Here is a 22771-nt window from a genome sequence, read left to right as displayed (position 1 = left end):
TTATTTATAAATGTTTGAAAGAAGCTAACAAATTCAATAGTACAGTTTTTATCTTTTCCTCTTTTCCTTCCTTCATCTAGTCCAGTTATGCAAATAAAATTTTATGAATCATTTGCTTAACAAGTTCAAATCTACATAGATTTCTCATGTTGGAACCATAAGTCCCTGAAAAATGTGTATTTATCTATGAGTTATGTTAATTAACACAAGCACGTTAAGAAGTCCTCTGCTGGGAATTTTGTAGGGGTGCTTCCCTTAAACTAGGCTATTGATCTGGTGTTTAAAAGGACAGCTGCCAACCTCATTGGTGAGCCTATTTTTGGCCAGTGAAGTGAACATGGACACTAATAATATAGGAGTAGGTCAGTTGAAAGAAAACCTACAGCATATAAACTTGGGAGGTGGGAATGATTATGGCCTTGAATTACCAATTTGGACAGTCCCACTGCATGGAAATTCCCATTCTCCCCACACTGTGTGTGACATTGACCTGATGGATCATTTCTGGTTGAGTTTTTTTTCCCCCTGCTGTGTGGGGTACAATGTGTAAGGATTAGCTGAGTTTCAGGGTTTTTTCCACTGGAAGAAAAGAGCTTTTTTTTTTTTCTTAGATTTTATTTATTTATTCATGGAAACAGAAAGACAGAGGCAGAGACACAGGCAGAGGGAGAAGCAGACTCCACTCAGGGAGCCTGATGTAGGACTCAATCCCAGGTCTCCAGGATCAGGCCCTGGGCTGAAGGCAGGCACCAAACCACTGAGCCACCCAGGGATCCCTTTTTTTCTTTTTCTATTTAAGATTGTGACATCGTGATGTTGGAAGTTAAAATTCCCAAATCTCTGTCCATTCCTAGTCAAGCATCATAGATATGCATGTGCATGGAGGAGAGGGGAGGGAGGGACAGGCAGAGGTTACAGGGAGGCATATCATCAGAAGACCTCGGTGATAATTACGCTATCCAAAAAGGGAGTGAATTAGCTGGCAGAAAAGTTCTGCATTGCTGGAGGTGTCCTGGAGTTTGGGGAGTTCATTATTAATAAGAATTGAATTGAGGAAACCTCTTCATCCCACATAACTGTACACTCAAGCAGCCTGTGAATCAAAGTGTAGAAAGAGGATTCAGTTTGACCAAGTGTGTTTGACCTGGGCTCAGTCTCTAATGAAATTAAGATGCAAGGAATAGACACATGCCAATAAAAATGGAGAATTCCTTCCCTGTCTCTCAGATAAAGAAAATGAGCCCCCGAGAAGTGAAGCAACCTGTCCAAAGCCACATGACTAGTTCCTGAATTTGATAATAAGACTCTGATCTCATTCATGACCCTTCTTCCATTTTTATCTCACTGTGTCCCCCTTCTTTCCCTGAATCATTTTCAGAACACTTTACATAAATCATAAAACCCCACTGAGGTTAAAACGTGGAGGAGCTCTTGCAATGTTGCGCAGATCAATCAGGAAAGAACTGCTTGAGAATTAAATTAAAATTGGCTTCATTAGTCCTGCCTAGAAAACTGAAAAACAAGGTCACCAATTTTTTTCTAAGCAGATCTTTCAGGTATTTTCTTTAAATTCCTCAGCTTCTGTATCTCATTGTAGAGTTCACTTGCAAGAAAACATAATATTTGTTGCATCTGAGTACATTGAGTCTTGGTGCTTTATCTTTCCTTACGGTCATAATTACGTTGTAGCCAGAGGTAGACAGAGGTTAAGCAAGGTCTGCGTGTACCCAAATTAAATTCTCAGAAGACTGATTTTCTCTGTACCCTGCTAAGGATTTGCTCAGTTGTGTGCTCTTGTCTCACAGGTCTAGACTCTTCTTGAAGTCACATGAGCCACTGAACTGTGCACCTAGGCAAGTCAAAAGGAAGCTGTTTGTGTCTGTTGGTTTCCACTACACATAAAGAGAGTGTCTTCTTTAGGTATAGATGATCTGTTACGGGAGCTGCCAAAATGTTTGCTGTCTTTCATATAGCTATGTATATTCTTTCCAGATGCTTCTCTCTATTCCTGACTCTACTGCCTTCCCCTCTCTGGGAGCATGGCCTCACCTCCAAAATTCCATAGCCCAGAGTGCCAAAGCAGAGTGAGATACCTCTCGGTGTCTAATAAAGGAGAAAAGCCACTGGCCCACATTGGGAAGACAGTTCTCCTTCCTTCCCCCCGATTTGGGCAGGCCTTAGAATAAACTTGTATACCAAGAGGAAAGCAGAATGATCCTATTGTCTGTAAGCGACGGAGCCCTCCTCAAGATGCCCTCAGAGTCCAAAGTCAACTTCCAGAGAGGGGTGCATTAATTTACTGCTTAGATTTGTATCCCTGTTGTTCCCCCCAAAATGAACCAGGACTGTGATAGCAGATGAGAAGTGAGCACTCAAGAAGGAAAACTTTCGGTTACTAATATTCTTTAAAAAAAAAAAAAAGATTTTATTTATTTATTCATGAGAGACACAGAGAGAGAGGCAGAGACACAGGCAGAGGGAGAAGCAGGCTCCATGCAGGGAGCCCAACACGGGACTCGATCCCAGGACTCCAGGATCGCACCCTGGGCTGAAGGCAGCGCCAAACCGCTGAGCCACCCAGGGATCCCACTAATATTCTTTTAATAATATGAGTATCCCTGATAACAGTAGGAACCTTAAGAAGGTTAGATATCTGTTTCAGTCTGTTACCATGTCAGTGGCCTGTTAATAAATATTTATCAAGTGGACTCTAATCTGCAGTTCATTCTGGGCTGGGCTGCTCTCCCAGTGAACTTAGTGTATAATGGAATCGTAATTATTGGCAAAGAGCAACATGTTAAAACGACTGGTTTGGGGAAGGTTTGATTGACTTTTTATTCTCCCTCACTTTTTACACACTAATGCACATGGAGACAAAGAAAGGATTGTAATTTACTGAACGAAGTTGCAAAGGTCCTTAGTGGTCATCTCACATATATTTACTTATAAGGAGGCTAGAGGGACTCTATTGGACTCTGAATGTTACATTGTTAGAAGAAAAGATTATCTTCCTGCCAAATTATTAAATATACACCTCCACCTGGTTCAAGATGTGAGGTTTGACAACCACCTTTTTAAATTTTCCCTTTTTTCTTTATTTTTATGTATTTTCTGTTGCATGTCTTTGGTCTTTTCTCAGAGTTTCAGTTGCTGTTACTTTAGAATTGAATTCAAGCATTGCTCAGGAGATTTGAAAGCTTTGGTGGAGTCTAAAACCCTGAAGGAGAGTGTATCCAGTTACATATTTTCTGACTTACATGTTGTCATTCTGTGGACGGTCTAATGAGCACATGCTAGTGATGTCTAAGCAGCCAGTCATAATTTCTGCCTCTGTACTTTATCTTCTATTTTTTTCTTCCTGTACCCTCCTTCCCAAAGAGGAAACAAGAAACAAAATCAACAATTAGGGAAGAGGAACTCTATGCCTTAACTGAGCGGCTCATTTGCTTTAGAGTTTATTTTTTTTCTCAGAAAATGTTTTCTAAAAAAGTTTTGATGATGCTCTTTTTAATCTCTTAAATTTCTTGTTTCTTTTTTTTCTGATTTCTTACTTTACTTAGATTAATACCACCCTGATCTTTTTCAATTGTTTAACAGATAAATTGGGCCTGTCTCTTTTTTTAGATACATATATGTCTATGAGGACAGTAATTGTTCAGCCTTCACGTCGTCTGCTTCTTGTTGCATTGTTCCCGTCTTACCAGCTATGATGATATTTCATTAATACGCAGGCTAGTAAAAAAATCATTCTTTGTTTGCAGAGGCCATGGCATGTTTACCTTATATTCAATAACAAATTCCTTTCTGAGTGAGTAGGGGAAGGACTATTTCTCTTTTGGTATTTCATCCAGTTCCGTGTTTCTGTTAAAGGAGCTATGGTGTCATTTGTGTACTGTTCTAGAAAGATGATGGCATTTGAATTCAGAAACCTTGGGTCCAGAGTCCCACTTGGCCACACACCTGGGCATGTGATCAGAGGCAAATCACTTTCAAGGTTTGGCCTCTATTTTTTTTATCTGTGAAGTAAAGGCAAGAAGCCTGTCTCTTTTGTAAGTCTTTTTTGGAATGGGGCAAGATTAGGTATAATGAGAATATCTTCCTACAAGGATGTTGTCATTATTACATGCTACATTACATAAATCATAAATCACTGTGTATATGTTAGTTATCTTCTTTCAAATTCAGTTTTCAGTTGTAACTGACCACCCTCAAAGGCTGCCTACTAATATTAAAAATAACAAGCAGGGAGGCATACTTATTTGGTCACAAAAGAAACTGAAAGTATTTCTTTGTGCTTCAAAATGTTCTTCCCCCTGCTGTTTGTTTTAAAGGCAGTTGGGACCCTTGTGTGCAAAGGGAGTGGACTTGGCTTTAGATGCTTTTTTAGTAAAAACAGAATTACAGTTTCTCAGTTCATGGAATCAGTCACTTAAAAAAGATCTATATCAACTTCGACTGCGTGTGTGGTTTGTTGGCTGGTGTTTTGCCATGAAACGATAGCACACAAACCAATTTGAAATTTATATAGTCATGTTTTATTTCAGAAAATTAAGTGAAAGAGAATCCTTTTATAGTGGGAGAGATATTGGTATTTTTTTATGTGTCAAGACTAGCTGATTTTAAAAAGAATTAAAAGTCCCTACAGAGCACCATAATTATAAATTCAGAAATCAGGACGATTTCAAAATCAGGAAGAAAAGAGGGTAAATTACTGCAGATGGCATTTGAACGAATTCCACCAAGCCCTGGGGACAGCATTAACCACGGAGCTGGTGTATTCTTGACTTCATCAGCTAAGTGGGTGGGGAGGAGGGGTGCCCTGTGGTCGCATTACAGCACTTCTCCCCGTCTCAGTGCTCTAAACCCTCCGTGCTTGTTAGTAGGACACCCTCTTTTTTTCCAAGGCTTCTGCTCCCCTGATAACTCTGTGAATGCCTAGCACGGCTTAATGTGTGTAGCCTTGTTGTCACCAACGCCAAGCCAGGTCTGGGTCCTAGGGTGTCTCGTAAATAATCAGAGCCCCCAGCTGCTCCTCCTCTGCCCCAGCATCTGCTGCTGTCACCAGCCCTCTTGCCACTGTCCTCTGCCATTTTGCCAGGTTTCATTCCCCACCGCACAGCAATTTCCAAATCCAGAGTTTTTCTCCTCGGCTCTTTGGAAATGTTTTCAATTTTGTGAACTTTGATCCCGTATTAGAAGTTCAGGGCAGCCTGGGTGGCTCAGCAATTTAGCGCCACCTTTGGCCCAGGGCGTGATCCTGGAGTCCCGGGATCGAGTCCCACATCAGGCTCTCTGCATGGAGCCTGCTTCTCCCTCTGCCTGTGTCTCTGCCTCTCTCTCTGTGTCTCTCATGAATAAATAAATAAAATATTTTTTAAAAAGTTCAGTCAGTCTTTTCACTTCAGTCAACGTTTTATCAACTGTGTGCCAAGTACTTTCCTATGTTCTGGGAAATGAACAAGGGGTAGTGGAAGGGGAGGTGGGCGGGGGGTTGGGGTGACTGGGTGATGGGCAATGAGGGGGGCACTTGGTGGGATGAGCACTGGGTGTTATGCTATATGTTGACAAATTGAACTCCAATTAAAAATTTTTTAAAAAAAGCAAAAAAAAAAAAAAAAAAACAGGTGAGCTAGAAGCTCATCATCTAGTGTGCTCAAGTGACTGTAATCAGGTGAGGGGCTGACGAGAGGTGCCAGGTATGGGGTGGGATGACACAGGGACATAGTAAGGACATACGTTTGGGTTGCAGAGAGTCAAAGAATAGGCCCTTTATGATGATCCTGCATCCTTACCTGGTAATGACACTTGCCAGGTCGTGGAGTCTCACCTTCATCAGAATTATCCAAACTCCAGTAAAGTTTCCATCTCCTTGAGTTGGCTCTTGGACCTCGCTTGAAATGCATGAAGTACAGAGACAGTTATGTTGCTCCAGGGATAGCCTTACCTCATGTTCTAAACATATCAGACAGATTCTCGTTAAAGCAAAGATCGGGTTTCACTTATCACAAACAGAAGAGGAAACTTGATCAGTGAATGAGGTAGTGGGTCAGACTCTCAAGCTGTGGCTCACTCGCACTAGCAAAGGAAAACGTGCTATTTACAAACACACCAGAGCAGAGAATGCTTTCAGCAGGGCACCCCAGAGCTTCATTTCTCCTTGCTCTTTCATCAGTTCCCAAACTTACGTGTTTATTTTCTATGGTTCTTAACAAAGAATGCTCAATAACATTTTTTTTTTTAATTTTCAAATTGCAGGCCTATGTATTTAGTTCCTATCTCGTTCTCTCAAGGAATATGTTTTCTTTCTTTGGTTTCTATCCAAAATGTGGAGACTCTTTATTGATTCTTACAGGGAATTCCCTGTGCCCATGTACAAGTTAAAGAAGACGGAAAGGAGAAGGTAAACGTGTAAGCAAAGAGGTAGGATCACACTGTAAATGATAGGTTTCACATAGTTTATTTTTACCGATCGAGGATAAATGTTGACATAGGCCAGCCCCAGAGCTTACTTTTAGATATGTTGTAAAGATTAGTTAGAGAACTAGCCCCCAGTCTTCACTTCTGGATATGTGAGATACTCAGAGCCTTCCCACGTGCAGAACATCCTCATGCTCCCCCTGAAAGCTCCCCCCATGTAACAAAGCTAAGTGCCTGCCTCTCCCCAGAAGATCTTTATCAGAGAAAAGAAGCCCAGGTCTAAATGGAAAAATTATGCTCATGCAAACACACAAACATAAATGGCAGACTCTACAGTACAGTGCTTGTGACCAGAGTAAGGTCTTACCTGGGTCACTATTCATCCAGCCCTCTACTTCCCATCCTTAGAAGCTGTCAGGAGCTGATGGGTGGGGCATGGGGGGGGCTGTCTTCCTACAAAATGCCTTCTTGCTCCCCTGCCCATCATCCACTCCCCATCCATCCTCCCTGTCTGCCAGGGTTTGCCTTCTGTGGTCTTTCACTGTACGTGTGGCAGAGAAAGGCCATCACCAGGATTCTCCCCTCTTGCCCCTTTCAGCTTCTAAAGACTTCAGAAAGTGTGACTGACTTCTGCTTTAGGATCTAATGAATGAAGTTGCCATCAAGAGGGAAAGGATAGAAAGGAAGGTGGACCTGGGATGGGTGTCTTTATAGCTCTCGAAGGCTCCATACCTTATCCATTGGAGGAATTTTAGGAGATATTTATGGACTTGGTAGATGTAAATACCCTTCACATACAGTAGCCAAGCTCTACGAAGAATAGGTACCTTGGGTTATTAAAGAGGTGCCAGTCTGGAGCGCCTGTGTGGTGCTGTCAGTTAAGTGTCTGACTCTTGGTTTCAGCTCAGCTCATGATCTCAGGATCCAGGGGTAGAGTCCCATGTCGGGCTCTGCACTCGATGGGGAGCCTGCTGGAGATTTTCTCTCCCTGCCTCTCTGCCCCTCCAGCTTGTGCTCTCTTTCTCTCAAATAAATCAATAGGTCGTTAAGAAAAAAAAAAAAAAAAAAGAGGTGTCAGTGAACTCTTGGTCACTTTTAATGATAACTTGCCCTTCTTGGTATGACTCATAAGACAAAAATGAAAATGACTAATACGTTCATCTGAATGTATTATAAGAAGGCTCGTATCTTTATCATGCGAGCAGTTTAGGTCAGATTTGCCAATCTTCTTAGTAAATATTTATGAAATACTTTTGGTCAAGACCAAAATAGAAATCAAAACTTTTGTTCTCTTCTCCCCCACTCCCCCCCAACCAGAAGAGAGGGAGACATTATTTAAAGTTAAAGTTTTAAAACCAGCACAAAGAGAAACAAGAACTATTTTAAAGTCAAGATGGTAACTGACGACCTGTACTTTACATTATAAATAGCAGAAAGGTTCATAGTAATTCATGCACTTTTTTTTAGCAGCACAAGTCTCAAACTGACAAATAGACAATGTGAAATTTACAAGACCTCCCTAACCCCCTTCCAAAAAGAACGAAAGCCAGAACTTGCGAGTGTTACCAGAGTTGCCCTACTTAGGCAGCGCTGTCCGAGACAATCCACTCACCTTGGACATTTACCTGCACGAGGGCATCATTGCTTGTCTCAGGAAGGCACCGCTGTATCTCGTGTGGTGTCACAAAGCTCCGCTAACTGCAACAACCAGACCTGAAATTATCCAAGTCTCTCCCTTTGGCAGCGAACCTGGCTGCAGAAACATCTTAGTTGTACAAGACCTTTAAAACTGTTTATCTCTCACTCCTGTCCGCATCGATTTGTTTGTGCTCCATGCCTGCCTTCCACAAGCCTGTGAAATTTCGGCTGTTGCACGAGTCAGCGCTGAGGCTGCACTCTGTGTATGTATATTTAAACTGAACACTCCTCCTCAGTTCTTTAAAAACATTCTCCACCCCTGCACCAACCGCTCAGAGGGATCTTGTTCTTCTGGTTTGCTCAGATCTGAATCTAGGGATGCAAACCCCAAAGGAGTCCTTGTCTAGTTTCTCCGAATCTCATGCTTTTACATCCTTTTGTAATGCAGCCAAGCTGTATTATGGTCTTGCTATTTGTTAGCTCTTGAAAGTAAAGGTGCTTGGCATCCCTGTGTGGCTCAGCGGTTTGGCGCCTGCCTTTGGCCCAGGGCGTGATCCTGGAGTCCCAGGATCAGGCTCCCTGCATGGGGCCTGCTTCTCCTCTGTCTGTGTCTCTGCCTCTCTCTCTCTTTCTCTCTCTTTCTCTGGGTCTCTCATGAATAATAAATAGAATCTTAAAAAAAAATAAAAATAAATTAAAAAGAAAGAAAGTAAAGGTGCTTTAAACTAGATAGAACCGGAGGTTGGCACTTCCACCAGGAAAGGCTCTGTCCCACTGCCACTACCCAACTTGCAAGGAACATGTGCTTTACTTAAGAATGAATCTTCCAACTGATTTTTGTGATCTGCTCTCCACTTAGAAATGAACTCCAGTCAGTACTTGTGTAATCATATAAATCTTCACTTTGCTGGCAAATAAATAAATCTTCACCTGGCCAGCAAATTGATTACTTCAAAGTAATAATAATAATAATACTTGAAGATAATTACATATATAATAATAGTATTTGAAAATAAAAATAATTACTTGAAAATAATAAAAGTGACACTGCTTTCTGTTTTTTTAAGCGTTTTCACAATTAGCTTGTAAAATGTAGGGAAAGATCTGAACGCAAGTTGAAAAATGTTTTCTTTATGCCTCAAATTTTAAAAATGAGCTTCATTTCATATAGCAACTTATTTCCATGGAATTTCATGGATTTCCCCTCTGGAGCCTTTCACTCTTTACTTAGGTGTTACCATGGTCTGCAGCCTTTTTTATCCACCAGGCATCTGTTTGGGGTAATGAAAGTTACAGCTGCCTTTGTAGTGACTTCCCAGATGATCCCAGTACGCTCTGTTGCATGTATGTGATAGATGATTATTTAAGAGGGGATTTTTAGAGGACTGACTTTTCATCTGTTAGCAATTCCTAACAACAAAAGAAGTATCGTCTATCATACACTCACTCTTGATTGTATTGCCTCATCGTCACTCTTTTGCCTTCATTCTTAGAATATTTCATAAGTTTCTGGGGTATCGGGGTGGCTCAGTCAGTTGGGCGTCCAACTCTTGGTTTCGGCTCAGGTCATGATCTCATGGGACATGGGATAGAGCCCTGTGTTGGGCCCCATGCTCAGCAGGGAGTCTGTTTGTGGATTCTCTCCCTCAGCCCCTCCTCCTCCTCACACGCTCTCTCTCCTTCTCTAAAAATAAATAAATAAATCTTATAAAAAAGGAATATTTCATAAGTTTCTGCCAAAGTTTTTTGAATAAGGCATTGCCATGTTATTTAACAGTCCAGCGTCAAAAAGAATGGTTGGTGTTATATGCATAACTTTGGCTTGGCAGGACATCGCAAGAGAGAGTCCTATGCTGGGAACTATTTTCCTCCGTGTGGCCATCCTCTCTCTAAAAGAATGCAGTAGGGAAAAAAAAAAAAAAGGAAAGAAAGAAAGAAAGAAAGAAAGAAAGAAAGAAAGAAAGAAAGAAAGAAGAAAAAGAAAGAGAGAGAAAAAGAAAGAAAGAAAAGAAAAAAATTAAAAATAAAAGGATTCAGCAATATCCCTTGAATCACTCCACTCCCCACAAGTGAAAAAATGCAAGGAGGGTATTTCAGGAACATGGATATTAAGAGAAGATGTCTGCATTGATTGGCTTCAAGTTGGGTATATTGTTTAAAATCCTTTGCAAAATAATTTTTTCTCTTAGTATGAAGAAATAAATTTGAGAGTCTGGCTCAGTCAGAAGGTCATGTGACTCTTGATCCGGGTTGTGAGTCCGAGCCCCACAATGGATGTGGAGATTACTTAAATACGTAAACTTAAAGAAAAATAAAGAAATTTGAGCAACTCATACGGGTTTCTGTGTTACAGCTTGTTTTAAATTAAATTCTTGTTTTAAATTAAAATTTTCCCTTTTATTTTCAAGCAGTACAGTTTTCACAGTTTGTCATCATTCGCCTCCCTACTAGAACAAAAAGTCCATAATGGCACAGATTTTTGTCTGTGTTTTAATTCACCTCTGCATCCTGTCACCGTAAACAATGGCTAGCATTTAATAGACACTCTACATATTTGTTGTAGGACTGAGTGCCTAGTATTATTCACCAACATTTGATACAGTTAAGGCAAAGGATATTTTCCAAATGAGATGCCAAATCCCATCATTATTTGTGACCACAATGATATTCACTGAGGCTATTACACTAATACCAAATACTATATGAACCTTAAGAATGAAGCCATAGTGTGATTCCTACCATTTTGGAAAGTAGCAAACACATGGTTAAATTAAATCCACAGATAATATTCAAGTGAACCCTTTGGTCCTCATATTTGCAAAATCCTTCCACTTAAACTCTAATAGTTTTAAGGAACAATCATTTGAGCCCACCTTAGCCTTTTTTCTTTTCTTTTTCTTTTTATTTATTTGTTTGTTTGTTTGTTTTTTATTTATTTATTTATTTATTTGGAGAAGACAGCAAGCAATAAAATACTCAAAGGTTAAGAAAAAAAAGATGAGTACTACTTGGGTAATTTAGATTTGGCTGAATAACATTACTTTGCAGAGTAACATCTGACATTAGGTTGTTCATATTGTACTTGGGCCTGTTTTGATGAAGGTCATTTCTAGCCAGGGCCTTTTGCAGTAATTTTCGAATAAACTGGCAAATACAGAGAGTAAACAAAATTCCATTGTAATGGCTTTGCGATCATCTGGATTTTATAATGCAACAGGCTCAATTTAGAAATAGGCTCCCCTCACTACTCAAAGATTAATCTGGAAGCTTTATTGTGCTTGTTCAATCAAGGGCTGACAACCCTGCCTTCCTGCTTCACACCCCATACTGTAAGGGAAAGAAAACAGGCATTGGGGCTGAATCTCAGCCTCCCACCAATCCTGTGGCATCACCTTGGATGAGTCACTTGCATCGATGCCCATTTAAATCCTTAGCTATAAAATGGAAATGCAGTATTTGCTTTGCAGTTATGAGGATTAACTGAGATAATATAAGTACAGAGTAGAGCCTGTTGTAGAGGAGGTGTTAACACATCCTTGTTTCCTGCCTTCCCCTACATGGTGTATGGTTTATGTTGCCCCAGACGTTCTGAAGGAACAGTGTTCTTCCCCACCCCATCTACCTCCATTACCATTCCCCTATTCCTTTTTTTTTTTTTCAAGTTTATTTACTTAAACCATCCGTACACCCAAGTTGGGGCTTGAACTCACAGCCCTGGGATCAAGAGCTGCATGCTCTACCCGCTGAGCCAGCCAGGCTCCCTGCCATTTCCCTCTTCAGGAGCCCTGGCATGCAGTCAAAGGCAGTGTTTCCTACACTTTTGCGTTTCATGGGCCAGTAAAATTTTACCAAAAAAAACTATCAACATACTGATGCTAACTTTTTACTTTGCCAGTTAAAGGCTTTAGAAAGTAATGCCGTCGACTGTCAACATCATTTCACAAAAGGCAGGATATTTTTATAACCTAAACAGAATATGACCTTCAAGTATAGGACTGTCCTTCAAATGTTTTGCCTCTTGCTGGAAAGCAGAAACAGTCTGGGGACAGGCATTTAGGAATAGGAACTTCTTTTCTCCTGACATTGACACAAAGAAAGATGATTTTCTTCTTTTTTTTTTTTTTTTAAATTGTATTTATTCATGAGAGACACAGAGAGAGAGGCAGAGACATAGGCAGAGGGAGAAGCAGGCTCCCTTCAGGGAGCCCAATGCAGGACTTGACTCCAGGACCCTGGGATCATGACCTAAGCCAAAGGCAGATGCTTAACCACTGAGCCACCCAGGTACCCCGATGATTTCCTTTTTTAGCACAAAAGCACTGGGACTCTCTAAGTGAGGCCTACTTAGAGCAGCCCCTGAGACTGGCATGGGGATGGGTCAGCCGGCCTGTCCATTGAGATTGCTTCTCCAGGGACAGGAGACAGGGCCGTCACACCACATGCACACACGTGCACACACGCGCACATCCACATGAGCCCGCTCAGCTGTTACCATTTAGGGGCCTGAGTCTGTGCTGAGCCCGGGGCTTGGAGACTTTCACCAGCCCTAAATGCTCATAAATTAAAGAGTCTGTTTTTAAACATGGGTAATGGAAAAAGACACACTGGCAAATATGGGGGAAGGTGTGAAGCCCACTTGGAGCAGCAAATCAAATCAGTTTCTGACCTGATGGAGTGGAAAACCGAGGTAAGGGGTGGATAGTAAGTCTTGCGACTTCAGCCACTCTGTAGGCATCTCTCTCTCTCTCTTTTAATTTTTTTAAAGATTTATTTATTTTATTCAGAGAAAGAGGGAGAGACTGAGAGGCAGAGACACAGAGGGAGAAGCACATGCAGGGAGCCCGATGTGGGACTCGATCCCCCGTCTCCAGGATCACACCCCGGGCTGCAGGTGGCACCAAACCGCTGCACCGCTGGGGCTGCCCGGCATCTTTCTTTAACCAGCCAGCAGTAAGGAGCCGCTTGTTCCCATTTCTAATGCTGATCCTTTGAAAAATACTTCATTTGGTTCTGTTCAGTTGAGGGGACATTTAGTAAATGACTACTAGGTATAGAGTTCTATGTTAGGGGCAGGATATTGGGTCTTCACATGCCTGCCAGTCTCCTTGAGAATTATTCTTTTTACAAATAGACAAGTGAGAAAGGACACTTATGTTTTTGTGCCTGAAAAAAAAATAGCATTTGCATGGTGCTGCCAATCATTACACTAATGATACCAGTGCTGTTGGTCAGGTTCCCCTGCAGTGAGAACTTGGCATGACCAGCACATTCTAGAAGGATACGTTATTCAGCATACATCTCGTGCATGTGTTGGAGGAATTCCAGTCTCTCGGAGGGGAAAAGGAGCTGATACAGGTTCTAAATCAGGACTCTCACTGGGCCCCGAGTGCCACGGACTGTCAGTTTGGCTCCCCAAAGGTTAGAAGTTTCTGTGTCGGCACTATAGCCTCCTACTTTTTTATCCCTCTCTGGGGGAAGATATTCTCTTGGCCTTCGGCCTAGATGTAGTGAGAAAAACAGACTGCTTCCACTACAATCCACCCGGCTCTCAGGCTTAGGACAGGTGGTTTAGGCTGGCTCTGGGCTTCAGGGAAGAATGCTTTTTGTAGTTATTCCTCCCTTGGAGCACTTTTCCTTAGTTTCATCTTTAGAAGCCACTTGTTGCTATTGGCAACAGGATGAGGTTGTAGGCTTGGGACCAGACCCAACCTCTAGACTGGCTGTAATCTAGACCTTCAGCTAGACAGGAGAAGAGTTCCTCATGACCAGGGTGACCGTAAGTTCTGCTTTGCCCTGGCCTGACCTGGTTTACACATTTGTCCTGGCATGATTATTAATAGTGTCCCCTTTCACTCTCAGAGGTGTCCCAGTGGTTTGGACAATAAATTATATGATCACTCTACTTATGAGTCACTGACATATAACCCACCCTGTCTTACCAGACCCGTGTGAAGTTTGGTGCCAAAGCTCAGAATAGTAACAGTGTGCCTTTGGCTAGAGTAACCCCAGCCCCACCCCGTCTCTCATGAACCTGTAGCCACTATGGAAGGCTGGTCTAGAATTTAGGATTTCAGAAACTTGGCCAGAAAACTTTCCATTTCACGTAAGTCCAACATCTGGTGGTGTGAGGACCATACCAACAAGACTAAGTACGCCACCAAACCAGAAATGATGGCTTAGGAGTTGAGGGTATGATTTCAAAGTAGAACCTTAAACCCCAGATTGGGCTCTTGACCAATCTTCTCTAGCAAACAGTATCTTCTAACTTGCCAGAGTTCATACATTTTCAAGTGACCTTTTTTAAAAAAAATAATTTTAAATGATATAGTAGAATGAGTCTGTGGATGGGTTTGGACTCAGTGGGGCTTAATTATCCTTTTGCCCTCATCAGCCACGTGAACAACAGCAGGACAGTGTGCCTTTTCCAGTTTTCTCATCCATTTTATGAGGACAAGCATATCCTCACCAGTTGTTGTTGTAAGCGGTTTAGATATGATGCTGCTATACAGAGCCTGTTAGATATACTTTCCAGTTTTATTTTAGTTTCGTTTCTCCTCCTTAGTCACAGCTATGAGGGAATGGGGCTAACACTGCCTGGCTTAATGTTAAGAATGGGAATAAATGTCTTGAGAAAGGTTTCATTGTAAGTGGCATTTTTTTTCAGCAGTGAGGGGACAAAGTAGCTAAGTCCCAAGAGGTGAGGAGTGAAGTCAAGCCAAGAATAGCCCTGGACAGTTGTGGTGCCATGGGGACACTGTTGATGGGAGACCAGGGCAACCCAATGCAGGTCCTGTAAGGGGAAGGAAGGTGTAAGGGGACGGTCCTGTCATCCAGAGGTTGTCAGTTCTGGGGAAGTACTGAGGCCGAGGCTCTCATCACCCAGCCCGCAGTCTGGACTCTCTTTTCCTGCCAGAAGCTTGGCCATCTTTTTGTTTTTTAATTATCTCTTAAATTTAAATTCAATTAAATAACATACAGTATATGGTTAGTTTCAGAGGTAGAGGTCAGTGATTCATCAGTCTTATTTTTTTTAAGATTTTATTTATTTATTCATGAGAGACAGAGAGAGAGAGAGAGAGAGAGAGAGAGAGAAGCAGGCTCCATGCAGGGAGCCCGACGTGGGACTCGATCCCGGGTCTCCAGGATCACACCCTGGGCTGAAGGCAGTGTTAAACCACTGAGCCACCCAGGCTGCCCTCATCAGTCGTATATCCAGTGCCCTCCTTAATGTCCATCACCCAGTTACCCCATCCCTCCACCCCCTCCCCTTCAGCAACCCTCAGTTTGTTTCCTATGATTAAAAGTCTCTTATGGTTAATCTCCCTCTCTGGTTTCACCCTGTTTAATTTTCCCTCCCTTCCCCTATGATCTACTATTTGTTTCTGAAATTCCATATATGAGTAAAATCATATAATTGTCTTTCTCTCATTGACTTATTTCACTTAGCATAATACCCTCTAGTTCTAACCCCATTGCTGCAGATGGCAAGATTTCATTCTTTTTGATGGCTGGGTAATATTCCACTAAATATATATCCCACATCTTCTTCACCCATTCATTTGTCGATGGACATCTGGGCTTTTTCCATAGTTGGGCTATGGTGGACATTCCTGCCATAAACATTGGGGTGCAGGTGCCCCTTTGGATCACTACATTTATATCTTTGGGGTAAATACCCAGTAGTGCAATTGCTGGGTCATAAGGTAGCTCTATTTTTAACTCCCTGAGGAACCTCCACACTGTCTCCCACAGCTGCACCAAGCTTGGCCATCTTACAAAGAAGGAAGGAACCCCAACCTGTGATTCAGGTGGGCTGTGGCATCTCCACCAAGGGCCATGGCCCCAACGTGTGTGTTAGCCGTATAGATTAGAAATCCTTGAGGACTAAGATTCTGTTTTATCTTAGAGTCTCTCAGGGTGGAAACTCAAAGCCTTATATGTCAGGTGAAATAATGTGAGCCCTTCGTCTCTCCAGGAAACTTGGTAAAGATTTCATCACCACTCCCTAACAGGCCTCTTTGACCTCTACTCTGTACCTCTCCAAAGCATCGACAGTACTTTTCCAATGACGAGGCATTCGTCATGTCCCTCTCCTGTTCAGGATCTTTTGGCTACTTTATTGCTCATCATCAGGTAGTGCTCTGTTATGCCTCAATTTCCTCATCTGTAAAATGAGGCTAATCATGAGAGGGTTGTTTTGGGGTCTGAAGGAGTGTATATGTGTCTATATGCACCTGTATGTACAGATGGACATACACGTGTACATACATCTTCCCCTCAAGCTTCATCTCTCACCAGAATCCTCCCTTTGCCACACTCTGACCCTGCCATTCTCAATGGATCATTTCCACAATTTCATCATGGTTCTTCCCTACTCTAGCACTTTTAACATGCTAACCCTCTTCCCGCCTCTTTGGCTGCCCCACCTCTTTCCTCTTCTTCCTTAAACTTAAATAACATCCCTTCTGAGAAGTCTTTCCTAATTCTCCAAGCTTGTTTTAATATAGTGTATCTTCTATGGCCTCATCCTTCACCTAGCCTTTATAAACAGCATTTGTGTTCTGTAGCCTAGCATTTATCGCATGGGGTTATAGTTATCTGTTCACTTATCAGCCCTCTTCTACTCAACCATCAGCTCCAGGAGGGCAAGGACATTGTCAGTCTGGTTCCCTTCACCTTTGCATCTCCAATGTCTATCCCTATGCTGGAGTTATTAACAGACACCACCAGATACTTTACCAGTATTTTCTGAATGAGTGGGTGAAGACAAGCTAAGCATTAAAGTCTCTCCCCAGGGGTTAAGTTTGGTTGATAAGTGGTTCCAAACTTGAAAATCATACATGGAATAGAATTGTGTCTACCAAACAAATTTTATTCTTGCTAATATTGCATATATGATTTTTCACATCAGTTATTATTTAGACACTAGGAATCTGGAATTTCAGAATAATTTCAAAATTCTAATTCCTCAGGTAACTTCTTGATTTCCACTCGAAGGTCTGGTTTTCCTCATGAAGAAAAACATAATTTAAAAATTGCTTTAACTAAGTTGAATTTAAATAAAAATTAAATAAATAAATAAATAAATAAATAAATAAGATTTATGGTGTATGAAGAAATAGCATTTGCAGGAACTCAGTTTTGTCCATAATGGCAGAGGCATAGCGATGGAAATGACTTCAGTGAAACTATCTTTCTGTATTTTGGGGAAAGGGGGGCGATAAATTAGTAGACTCATTAGCAATTTCAGATTATCTGTGAAATGGTAGTGCTTCATGGTTGGACTCAGGTCTTCCTCCATGACACCCCCTCAAGACCATGCTAGGCCATGGTAAGCTCATCTTGGTTTGAGCCCTTTACAGACATTCTTGTTTCTACTACTTTCTGCGATCAGTACAGTAGATCATTATTTATTTTTCCTTTGTGTTGTCATGTATCCTCAGCTAAAGCATAGGCTTTTGGTGAACACCGACTTCATCTCACATGCCTTATAATACCACTTAGCATTGAGCTTAGCTTTATGTACTAAATGGGTGCTCAGTAGTTTTTTTATGAATTAAATATTAAGCAAAATCTTTAGGTTATAATATGTGGAAAGATAAGATTGATCCATATTGAAAAATATATATATATGCAAGGGGTGCCTGGATGGCTTAGTTGGTTAAGTGTCTGACTCTTGATTTCAGCTCAGGTCATGATCTCAGGATGGGGAGATCAAGCCCTGGGTCTGGCTCCACCCACAGTGCACAGTTGCTTAAGATTCTTTCTCTCCCTCCCCCACTCCCTCTGTGTGCTTGCTCTCTTTTTCTCTCTGAAATAAATAAATCTTTTAATATATATATGTGTGTGTATATATATATATATATGATATATATATGCTACAAGGAAAACTAGAAGGAAATGCAGCAAAATGCACAAATAGTTGATTATGGGTAACTTTTATTTTCTATCATTTTCTACATTTCCCACTGTGTCTAAGTCATATCATTTATTATGCACAAAAAAAAATTTTTTTAGTGGCTCAGCGGTTTAGCACCGTCTTCAGCCCAGTGTGTGATCCTGGAGTCCCAGGATTGAGTCCCACGTTGGGCTCCCTGCATGGAGCCTGCTTCTCCCTCTGCCTGTGTCTCTGCCTCTCTCTGTGTGTGTGTCTCTCATGAATAAATAAATAAAATCTTTAAAAAAAAAATTTTTTAAAGAAGATACTTTTCTGCCCTATTTATCAGTAGAACCTTGTTAGGAAAAGATTTGGGGCTAGACAATCTTATTGCAACATGATTTACCCACTTGTGAGGACGATTGGGATGAGGTGGTGCCAACCACATTCTTTTGGTAGAAATTTGCAAAGGTTTAGTCTGGAAAAGCAGTTAAGAGCAGGGCTGCCATGGTGTGTTTCTGGAGCTGTGCTTAAGAACTGAGAAGTTACATAATGCTGAGGGATAAGATGATAACCCAATTTTCTTAACAACTCCTTTATAAATAAACATTTGTCTGGAGGTTTTGTGCCATTTCTCCCTGATTTATCCTAAGCGTGTCCTTAAGTCTTTGGGACTGGATTTCATAGAAACTAACAGTGGCTATGAGGTGTGGCTCAGATAGCAGCTGTCTTATTTTGAGTCTGTCTCATGTCACTTCACTTCATTATCTGAATCTTCACAATAAGCAAAGGAGGCAGGTATTGTTCTTGACTCATATTTTACTGATGGGGAACCTGCAACCAAAAGAGGTTAGTTCATTTGCCCAAAGTGACCCAGCACAATGAGGCTCCAGGCCAAATGGTCCTTGAGCATCTGCTGTGCACAGGGCCCTCTGCTGGGTGCTTTGTGACATGTGGCCTGTGCCCTCAAGAAGCCGAAACAACCTCTGGAAGAGAGAATACAGAGATGAAAAGGCCGGGTGATGAAGTCAGGAGACACCCGGGGAGCACAGAGGAGGCAAGAGCTGGTCAGATGCCTTAGCCTGGTGCTCAGTGACCTCCATCCCACACCCTCCCCCTGCCTCCCACTCATGTCCTTGACCATCACATACCCTCTCTGCCTTTGCATTCATCTCTCTGCACGTGTGGCTCCCTCCAGCTGATAACAATGGTCATTGTCATCTGCGTGTCCTTATTGTGTGCTGAGCCATCACTTTACATGTTATTTCATTCACTTCTCAAAGCTACCGTATGAAAGGAAGTAGCATCTCTGCTGTTCAGATGCGGAGAAGGTTTTTGCGAGCTTGGGGAACACGCACAGATGTATAGTTGGGAAGAAACAGGCCTAGGATTCCCATCGTGTTAGATTCCCCAGGCCCGTGACTTCAGCCAGTCTGCTGTGAACACCTACATGCCCATCTTTATTTGCCCCCAAATCTCATCCTATAAGATAAGGGCAGCACAAAAGCCTTTCCTGGTGTCTCCTACACCAGGGCTCTCCTGGCCTAGGTCGGCCTTTCTCCACTTTTTCTTTGCTTTCTGGTACCGCCTCCTCCTGGGCCACAGGCTGTCTGAGAGTCCCCAGGTGCTTGAATGCAGCTAGACACTCTACAGTGTGCAATTCTGCAAGCGGGAGGAATGCTGGCGCACATCCACGACCGGGTTTGCTCCTTGGGTATGGTTGCGAAGAGAAATTTCATTTTGAAATTCCAAAGAACCAGGTTATTTTTCTGTTTCCTTCCTTCCTCTCTTGGACCTCATGGAGGTGAGAACGGGAAGGGCAGGGGAGATGGTATTTGAAAGCTCCAGCTGCCGTTTTCATTTCACTTTTAAAACAACCAGTAAGTTTCAGGAACTCTCCTGCCTGAAGCCTCAGGTGCCAGATAAGAAGAAATGCTCAGCCAAGAGTTGCACGTGCTTGAAAACAGTGACATTTATTAGAAACACCAACACTGACACAGTCGCAGCCCAAATGCCAACGTCTCCGGTGTACGTGTTCCTTGGTACAGCAGCAGCTACCTTTCCTCACTGCTGTTTCCATGGTGTGAAAACAGTGAGCTTGCACTTGAGAAAACATTTGAAGTTCTTTAAATGCTGCAGAATTGACAGATGGTAGGAATATTACTAGTAGGCCCATTTTGCTTTGGGGCCACCTAAGTGTCATGATCCTTGCAGCCACAAGATGTCAGTATGGTATCAGTCCTGGGTGTCAGAATGTCTACGGGGCTTCGCTCGGTTTATAAATCCTAAGAGGAAGACACACACCCTCGAGGCCCTGGGATTGCCTCACCCTTTTTTTTCTCCTGCAGTATTAGCCTAAATACTGCCTTTCCTATTAATTTTCCCTGTGCAGTTTTCCATTGGCTCACACTTCATCAGGAGGCTTTTCTTAGCACTCGCTCTAAATTTAAATGCTTTCCTAACTCCTACTTAGGTCACAAATAACCTCAGGAATCCCCTCATTTTGATGTTCTCGGCACTTTAAAAATTTTCCAGAAAGATATAAGTGACAGTGTAGTTTTATCTCTTATCCAAGGAGGGTTTTTAAGTAAATTCGGGATGGGAGAAAATGTAGTATCTCTCGTAATAGTACATTTGGGGTTAGATTTCTCTCTCTTCTTCCTCTCTCTCTTTTTGTCAAAGCTTAACCTAGAGAGAACAAGGTAGGAGCTTGTATCAGCTAAAGAAAAGAAGAGAATGGTGCTCGGTGCTTGGGGAAGAAGACATGTGCTGAGACCCGGGCATGCTTCCTTAACCTTCAGAGAGAAGTAGGTAGTTACCATTAAAAAAAAAATGAGTAGGAACCTTGAGAATCCATGCGTGCCTTGGACAGCAAATATCTGTTAAGTCCTGGCCCCACAGAAGATATGTTGTAAAGAATACAAAGACCTATTAAATATGTTTTCTGCCCTCAAGATGCAAAATAATGCCAAGGAAGGAGACAGGAAAAGGCATGTATACACGGGTCAATTGAAAACAATCAGAGGGCAGTGACGTTTCCTTCTAATAGTGGAGAGATGGCAAAGCAGAGGGCAGAGCTCCAGTCCAGGATGAGTTCCAGCCCTTCTGTGGGCTCTTTATTAGATCAACCTTAAGTAAATCTGATAAATGAAAAGAGGGTCGCTAAGATTGCCTCTACCCTGACATTCTGTGGTTCTAAGATGGAACATGAGAAGGGGGTGGATAATCCAAGCCGGCAGAGGTTGCCACCCATGCCTGCCTTTGTAAACCAGACACGGTAAGATTATACTTAATCCTCTCTCTAGGTGGTCTGGTCCAAGGAGGACAGGTGAAAGCAAGACAGGAGGGCTAGCATGGTATGGCCGGACCAGTTCCAGTTTCCCAGTCCATGGTTTGGATGCAGAGGAGAGCAGATCTGAAGCTTCTGGAAAGATTTGGTAGGGGAAATAGCAGAGTGCTTCTGGAATATAACTTTAGAAGTACTGTGTCAGTGTGAAGAGCTTGGCGAGGATAAACAGAGGAGCCGCAAGGATGACTGAACATTTGAAAAATAAGACCTGAGAGGAGAGGTTAGAGAAACAGCGGTTATGTAACCTGGAGCTGCTCAGAGGTGACTTTGGCAGGCTTCTTCGAGAACAGGACTCTCAGTATCTCAGTACAGAGAGCAGTGACTGGCCCTGTTTGTCCATATCGAGTGAGTACAGACTCCAGCTGAGCCATGAAAATTGTTAGATTTGATCCGTGGAAAAGTTTTCCCTGTGCAGCAGCTGTGAAACATGGGCTACATCATGGAGAGAAGTTTATAGAATTTTCTTTTCTTCCTTTCTCGAAACAAACCAGAATACAGTAGGCCTTTTTTATAATTATGTGGCTGGAGGACAGGCTTAACTTGACACTATAGACTCTTCTGCATCCCCAGGCTGTGAATGTTTGGGTTGAGGGGACACAATTGGCCCAGAGAATATAGGGCTTCATGTAATACTCAGTCATACTCATTATAATAATGGGTTCTGGAGAGGATGGCCATATAGCTTTTTACAGTCTGCAACACTTTGGAGAATGAAACCGGGTGCTATTAATAATCTGCCGGGGCAATCCACATAAAATGACATTGTCCCCGACAGACTGTAACCTACAGTCACTCAGATTCTAAGGGTACCTTGTTAGAGTAATTTTCTTAACATATAAATCTCATGTTCTCTCCTGCTTCTGTGGCTTCCCATGGCACTTAGACGAAAACCCACACCCTCCTCAGTGTGCCATGAAGGGCCTGTGAAAACTGGCTCCTGCCCGCCTCCCGGCCTGGGTCCCACACTCATCCAGTTCCTTGAGCACACTCAGCACATTCCCACCGCCGGGCCTTTGCCCAGGCTGTCCCCTCCGCCAGGAGCCTCGCTCTCACTGTCCCTGCTCTTTGCAGGGCTGGCTTCTTGTCATCCCTCACCTTCTTGGAACAACCGTCCCCGACCTCCTCGCTGTCGCTCTCATCATCTCCCATACTGTTGCCTTCAAAGAACTGGCCACACGTTGAAATTATTTCCAGTTTGTTGATATCTTTTGGCTACTGTTCACCAAAACGTATACACACCATGAGGGCAGGAATCACGTCTGGCCAATTCACTGGCAGCTCACCCTTGGCGAGTGTTGCACCCATACATCTGTGCAGCAGGAAGGACTCCCCGCACTTCGTTCATCTCTGGACTTTCCTTTGCTGCCAGAAGTGCTAAGGTTCGAAAACAGGAATGAGCTGATTTATATAAACTCTTTCATTGAACAGAATGGGCTGAACATCTACTGAGTGCACAGCCCTATGCTCACGGAAGCCCAATACAGCCCCCG

General features: G+C 42.5%; 1 protein-coding gene and 1 long non-coding RNA gene across 2 annotated transcripts in view; one reads left to right on the top strand and one right to left on the bottom strand.

Moving 5' to 3' along the window:
• JAZF1 (JAZF zinc finger 1) overlaps window positions 1-22771 on the top strand; it is a 338967-nt gene that overhangs the window by 147371 nt on the left and 168825 nt on the right. The window lies entirely within an intron of this gene.
• On the bottom strand, window positions 774-7777 carry LOC121475060. The gene is made up of 3 exons (XR_005983607.1): window positions 7245-7777; window positions 5793-5891; window positions 774-1093 (listed from the first exon to the last, which is right to left on the bottom strand). It is a non-coding gene; the product is annotated as an uncharacterized LOC121475060 (long non-coding RNA).

This window comes from Vulpes lagopus, chromosome 13 (genome assembly GCF_018345385.1).
Source record: "Vulpes lagopus strain Blue_001 chromosome 13, ASM1834538v1, whole genome shotgun sequence".
In the NCBI taxonomy this organism is placed as follows: domain Eukaryota; kingdom Metazoa; phylum Chordata; class Mammalia; order Carnivora; family Canidae; genus Vulpes; species Vulpes lagopus.
The sequence above is the reverse complement of the archived record's forward strand: the minus strand, read 5'-3'. Positions and strand labels throughout refer to the sequence as shown.